Source organism: Microcebus murinus, chromosome 14 (assembly GCF_040939455.1).
Source record: "Microcebus murinus isolate Inina chromosome 14, M.murinus_Inina_mat1.0, whole genome shotgun sequence".
Lineage (NCBI taxonomy): Eukaryota > Metazoa > Chordata > Mammalia > Primates > Cheirogaleidae > Microcebus > Microcebus murinus.
The window spans coordinates 81,568,812-81,575,863 of NC_134117.1; the positions used below are offsets into that span (position 1 = coordinate 81,568,812).

At 64.1% G+C, this 7,052-nt stretch overlaps 2 pseudogenes; both read left to right on the forward strand.

Moving 5' to 3' along the window:
• The first annotated feature begins 264 nt into the window (after positions 1–264).
• On the forward strand, positions 265–383 carry LOC142876138 (uncharacterized; annotated as a pseudogene).
• Positions 384–3,850: 3,467 nt separating this feature from the next.
• LOC142876139 (uncharacterized) lies at positions 3,851–3,969 on the forward strand (annotated as a pseudogene).
• Positions 3,970–7,052: the final 3,083 nt, after the last annotated feature.

Here is a 7,052-nt window from a genome sequence, read left to right on the forward strand (position 1 = left end):
GAGTGTGAGTGTGTGTGTGTGTGTATAGAGAGACAGCCCCCCGCCCCGCCCCGCCCATCACCCCCGTCCCTGGGAGCCCACGGGACCCGGCCGGCGAACTCAACAGGCCCGGCCCGGCGCGGGGCCTGGGGCGGGAGGCGGCGGCGGCGGCGGCGGCGGCGGCGGCGGCGGCGGCGGCGGCGGCGGCGGCGGCGGCGGCGGCGGCGGCGGGAAAGCGCAGAGAGGCTCGGCTTCTTGAGCGGGGCAGGGGCGCCCTCCGCCGCCGTCTAGGGCCACACCACCCTGAACGCCCCCGATCTCGTCTGGTCTCGGAAGCTAAGCAGGGTCGGGCCCGGTCAGTACTTGGATGGGAGACTGCCTGGGAATACCGGGGGCCACAGGCTGCTTCTTTTTTTTTTTTTTTTTTTTTGCCTCTTGTTCTGTCCCCTTTCTGGGAGCGCGGCGGCGGCCCGGGGTGGGGGTGACCCCAACCCTCAGCGCCCGCCGCGCTGCCTGGCGCCTCAGCCCGCACCGTGGGGCCTCCTCTTGTCCCAAGCCGCGACACCGCCGCCACGCGGCAGCATGCGTGGCATCTGCACTGTCAGGTCTCAGACCAAAGGTCTGCTCTGTGGGAACAGACACGCTGGAGAAAACCTTGAGAGTCTGAGAGGGGAGGGAGTTCCAGAAGAAGGCCAGGATGTCATTTTGAGGGAGTATGTGACCAGAACTCGTCCCGTTGCTTTTGGGGGTTCTATGGGCTCCACGCAGGAATCTTTGGTGGTGGCACCTGATGTTGGGGGATCCGGAGTCACACCCAGACCTGCTCCACAGGCCTCCTTTTACTTTTCTCTTCGGATTCATGATTTTTAAAAAGTGTCTCTTACCTCTATGATTGCATTTTCTTTTCTCTCTCTTTTCAAGCAGATGATGGGAGTACAAGTATTCAGGTGACATGTGTTGCCCGTGCACCCCTCCCCCCTGTGTTCTCATTCATATACCTCTCATGTTGTTCCAGCGTATTGTGGGGGTACCAGTGTTAAGGTCGGGTACAGTTGCCCTCTCCAAGCCTCCCCCCTGGGGTCAGAGCTTCAAGTGCGCCCATCCCCCAGTCGGTGCGCACCCACCCCATTCCTAATGGATGTGGATGCCCATCGCCTCCCCCCACCCGCCCGACACCCACCCGATGAAGGTGATTCCTCTCCGTCCACTTAGGTGTCCATCCGTTCGTACCAATTTGCTGGTGAGCGCGCTCACGTGGTGCTCGTGTGTCCATTCTTGGGATACCTGGCTTACTGGAACGGGTTCCAGCTCTGGCCAGGAGAACACGAGAGGCGCCCTCTCACCGCTGCTCCTCACAGCCGAATGGCACTCCGTGGTGTCCACGCGCCACATTTTATTAATGCACTCCTGGATGGATGGGCACTCGGGTCGCTTCCACGTCTTTGCGATTGTGAATTGTGCCCTAACTGTCACCCTACCCCTTACCCAGCCCGTCTCCTCTGCCCCTGCCTGACGCACTCCTCCCCGGCCAGGCCCGTCACTGTCCTGGGCCCCCGCCTGACCGGCTCCTCCCCGCCCGGCCTGTCACCGTCCTCTGCCCCTGCCTGACATGCTCCTTCCCGCCCGGCCTCTCACCGTCCTCGGCCCCTGCCTGACCGGCTCCTCCGTCGCCTGGGCCTTCCAAGGGCTTGGTGTGGAGGCTGCTTCCAGGAAGCCCTCCAGAAACCCGGCAGCAGGGTGGCCGCAGCAGTCTCCAGCAGCCTTCCCTAAGTCGAGTGCGGGGGACGTGCCCCCGCTGTGCCGCGGGGGGCCCAGCCTGGTGTCTTCCCTGATGCCCTGCGGCTGCCGGCTGGGGCTGCCGCTCCCCGCGAGGGGAGAGCCGCGGAGGTGGGGACCGCCTCCTGATGGGGACGTACGTACACGCAGCTCTCCACGTCGGATCCCGGGGCTCTCTGTCCTGCCCGAAGGCCCAGCGGGCCTGCGGGTCCTTAGAGTGGCAAAAACATCCGAAAGCTGAGACTGAGGGTCCGGTGGGTGTCTGCACTTTTGTGCTGGGCACCCCAGGGAGGCCCGGGGGCTGGCTGGACAACGTGGTCTGCTGGGCGGGGGGGGGGGTTGGAGGAGCAACTGATGCCCTTCGCACCTTGGGTAGCAAGAGTCTGAGGTGTCTCTGAGCCCTGTGCCATGTCCGGGGGGGGGGCGCGGGGGGGGGGAGGAGGAGGAGGAGGAGGAGGTGGGAAGGGCCGGGGCCTGCAGTCCTGTTCCCGGGGTGGCACGGCAAGTGGCTTCTTCCACAGGCTGCTTGGCCTGGGCTCCCTGCACCTGGGCCTTTGGGGGACTGGCCCTGTGCTTGCCAACACTTCCTGCAGGGACCCAGAGCTGGGAGGTGGCATCTCTCAGCCCTGGGTCGGGCAGAGCCCCAGCGGGCCATGCCCACAACCTCTCTCAGCACCGGTCCCCCAGAAGGCTCCTTTGGGACCAGGATTCTCTTGCGGTGACTCTTTAAGGTCTGGCCCCTGGATGGAGGGGCACCAGGAGTAGAGGAGCAGGAAGGGGAAGGGGGTGGCCATGCGAGGGGACACTTTGAGGCCAAGTCCCAGCTTCAGCCTGATCCTCCTGGGAACCCCGCTCTGAGACAAGGAGCCGGGCTTCGCATTCCCACAGCAGCCAGTCGTGGGCTGAGGACACCTGGGGCCTTGGGAACTCCCTGGCTTCTCCTTGGTTTAACATCTAGAGCTGCTTGTGAATCGGGCCGCCACACACACCCGAGTGCAGGTGTCTTCCGCACAGACTGCGGGCCTCGCTCTTCTGAACGCCGCTAGCTCGCCACCCACCCACGGGTGAACCTGGTCAGGGTGCTTTCTCTCGGGGGCAGACTCTTTTCCGGGCGGGCTACCGGTGTCTCTGTTTGCTCGTTTCTTTCTTCCATTTCGGGAAAGGCTTCCTTGCTGGGTGTGGAAATCTCCTATGCCTTCCCTCGCCTATTCTGTCAGCTTTCAAATTCTCTTTCAGTTGCCACCCTCACAGATGGATTAGGAAACTCTTTCCGGTGCACTCATTAGTGAAATGACCTCAATGAAGCTGGAATCCAATATCTAATGGCCGATTTTTAGCGAGTCCACACGCCAGGGTGGTCGGGGTCCAATGCAGCCCCGGCCAGGCCCAGGCCCCTTGGACCGGGCCACAGGAGGACACAGAGGAGGGTCCCGGCCCCCACGAAGCGGTGCCGGCGGTTCTCCACGGGCTTGGGCGTTTTCCAGAGGTAGGAGATGAAGGGGACTGATTTCTTCAGCGCCCCACAAACCACGCCACCCCACCCCACCCATGGGACACATCCCCAGAGAGAGACGCCCCATACACTGGCTCCCCTCCCCCTTGCGCTGTGCCCCAGCCCTGGCCCGGGGGAATAGGCGGCAGCCCACCCACAGGGCGAGGGGGGGCACAGCTGAAAGGGGTTGTGGGGGAGGGCGGCCCCTGGCTGGGGTCAAAGGGCGCGCGCGTGCGCAGTCAGCGTCAGCGGCGGCGACGCGCTGGGGGTGGGCAGCGGGTAGGTGAAGGAGGCCGGGCGAGGAGACGAGGGGGGCTGGGAGGGCTCCACCTTGGCGAGTCCAGCCGTGGAGGCGCATCTTGTGTGAGTGTGAGTGAGTGTGAGTGTGTGTGTGTGTGTATAGAGAGACAGCCCCCCGCCCCGCCCCGCCCATCACCCCCGTCCCTGGGAGCCCACGGGACCCGGCCGGCGAACTCAACAGGCCCGGCCCGGCGCGGGGCCTGGGGCGGGAGGCGGCGGCGGCGGCGGCGGCGGCGGCGGCGGCGGCGGGAAAGCGCAGAGAGGCTCGGCTTCTTGAGCGGGGCAGGGGCGCCCTCCGCCGCCGTCTAGGGCCACACCACCCTGAACGCCCCCGATCTCGTCTGGTCTCGGAAGCTAAGCAGGGTCGGGCCCGGTCAGTACTTGGATGGGAGACTGCCTGGGAATACCGGGGGCCACAGGCTGCTTCTTTTTTTTTTTTTTTTTTTTTGCCTCTTGTTCTGTCCCCTTTCTGGGAGCGCGGCGGCGGCCCGGGGTGGGGGTGACCCCAACCCTCAGCGCCCGCCGCGCTGCCTGGCGCCTCAGCCCGCACCGTGGGGCCTCCTCTTGTCCCAAGCCGCGACACCGCCGCCACGCGGCAGCATGCGTGGCATCTGCACTGTCAGGTCTCAGACCAAAGGTCTGCTCTGTGGGAACAGACACGCTGGAGAAAACCTTGAGAGTCTGAGAGGGGAGGGAGTTCCAGAAGAAGGCCAGGATGTCATTTTGAGGGAGTATGTGACCAGAACTCGTCCCGTTGCTTTTGGGGGTTCTATGGGCTCCACGCAGGAATCTTTGGTGGTGGCACCTGATGTTGGGGGATCCGGAGTCACACCCAGACCTGCTCCACAGGCCTCCTTTTACTTTTCTCTTCGGATTCATGATTTTTAAAAAGTGTCTCTTACCTCTATGATTGCATTTTCTTTTCTCTCTCTTTTCAAGCAGATGATGGGAGTACAAGTATTCAGGTGACATGTGTTACCCGTGCACCCCTCCCCCCTGTGTTCTCATTCATATACCTCTCATGTTGTTCCAGCGTATTGTGGGGGTACCAGTGTTAAGGTCGGGTACAGTTGCCCTCTCCAAGCCTCCCCCCTGGGGTCAGAGCTTCAAGTGCGCCCATCCCCCAGTCGGTGCGCACCCACCCCATTCCTAATGGATGTGGATGCCCATCGCCTCCCCCCACCCGCCCGACACCCACCCGATGAAGGTGATTCCTCTCCGTCCACTTAGGTGTCCATCCGTTCGTACCAATTTGCTGGTGAGCGCGCTCACGTGGTGCTCGTGTGTCCATTCTTGGGATACCTGGCTTACTGGAACGGGTTCCAGCTCTGGCCAGGAGAACACGAGAGGCGCCCTCTCACCGCTGCTCCTCACAGCCGAATGGCACTCCGTGGTGTCCACGCGCCACATTTTATTAATGCACTCCTGGATGGATGGGCACTCGGGTCGCTTCCACGTCTTTGCGATTGTGAATTGTGCCCTAACTGTCACCCTACCCCTTACCCAGCCCGTCTCCTCTGCCCCTGCCTGACGCACTCCTCCCCGGCCAGGCCCGTCACTGTCCTGGGCCCCCGCCTGACCGGCTCCTCCCCGCCCGGCCTGTCACCGTCCTCTGCCCCTGCCTGACATGCTCCTTCCCGCCCGGCCTCTCACCGTCCTCGGCCCCTGCCTGACCGGCTCCTCCGTCGCCTGGGCCTTCCAAGGGCTTGGTGTGGAGGCTGCTTCCAGGAAGCCCTCCAGAAACCCGGCAGCAGGGTGGCCGCAGCAGTCTCCAGCAGCCTTCCCTAAGTCGAGTGCGGGGGACGTGCCCCCGCTGTGCCGCGGGGGGCCCAGCCTGGTGTCTTCCCTGATGCCCTGCGGCTGCCGGCTGGGGCTGCCGCTCCCCGCGAGGGGAGAGCCGCGGAGGTGGGGACCGCCTCCTGATGGGGACGTACGTACACGCAGCTCTCCACGTCGGATCCCGGGGCTCTCTGTCCTGCCCGAAGGCCCAGCGGGCCTGCGGGTCCTTAGAGTGGCAAAAACATCCGAAAGCTGAGACTGAGGGTCCGGTGGGTGTCTGCACTTTTGTGCTGGGCACCCCAGGGAGGCCCGGGGGCTGGCTGGACAACGTGGTCTGCTGGGCGGGGGGGGGGGTTGGAGGAGCAACTGATGCCCTTCGCACCTTGGGTAGCAAGAGTCTGAGGTGTCTCTGAGCCCTGTGCCATGTCCGGGGGGGGGGCGCGGGGGGGGGGGGAGGAGGAGGAGGAGGAGGAGGTGGGAAGGGCCGGGGCCTGCAGTCCTGTTCCCGGGGTGGCACGGCAAGTGGCTTCTTCCACAGGCTGCTTGGCCTGGGCTCCCTGCACCTGGGCCTTTGGGGGACTGGCCCTGTGCTTGCCAACACTTCCTGCAGGGACCCAGAGCTGGGAAGTGGCATCTCTCAGCCCTGGGTCGGGCAGAGCCCCAGCGGGCCATGCCCACAACCTCTCTCAGCACCGGTCCCCCAGAAGGCTCCTTTGGGACCAGGATTCTCTTGCGGTGACTCTTTAAGGTCTGGCCCCTGGATGGAGGGGCACCAGGAGTAGAGGAGCAGGAAGGGGAAGGGGGTGGCCATGCGAGGGGACACTTTGAGGCCAAGTCCCAGCTTCAGCCTGATCCTCCTGGGAACCCCGCTCTGAGACAAGGAGCCGGGCTTCGCATTCCCACAGCAGCCAGTCGTGGGCTGAGGACACCTGGGGCCTTGGGAACTCCCTGGCTTCTCCTTGGTTTAACATCTAGAGCTGCTTGTGAATCGGGCCGCCACACACACCCGAGTGCAGGTGTCTTCCGCACAGACTGCGGGCCTCGCTCTTCTGAACGCCGCTAGCTCGCCACCCACCCACGGGTGAACCTGGTCAGGGTGCTTTCTCTCGGGGGCAGACTCTTTTCCGGGCGGGCTACCGGTGTCTCTGTTTGCTCGTTTCTTTCTTCCATTTCGGGAAAGGCTTCCTTGCTGGGTGTGGAAATCTCCTATGCCTTCCCTCGCCTATTCTGTCAGCTTTCAAATTCTCTTTCAGTTGCCACCCTCACAGATGGATTAGGAAACTCTTTCCGGTGCACTCATTAGTGAAATGACCTCAATGAAGCTGGAATCCAATATCTAATGGCCGATTTTTAGCGAGTCCACACGCCAGGGTGGTCGGGGTCCAATGCAGCCCCGGCCAGGCCCAGGCCCCTTGGACCGGGCCACAGGAGGACACAGAGGAGGGTCCCGGCCCCCACGAAGCGGTGCCGGCGGTTCTCCACGGGCTTGGGCGTTTTCCAGAGGTAGGAGATGGAGGGGACTGATTTCTTCAGCGCCCCACAAACCACGCCACCCCACCCCACCCATGGGACACATCCCCAGAGAGAGACGCCCCATACACTGGCTCCCCTCCCCCTTGCGCTGTGCCCCAGCCCTGGCCCGGGGGAATAGGCGGCAGCCCACCCACAGGGCGAGGGGGGGCACAGCTGAAAGGGGTTGTGGGGGAGGGCGGCCCCTGGCTGGGGT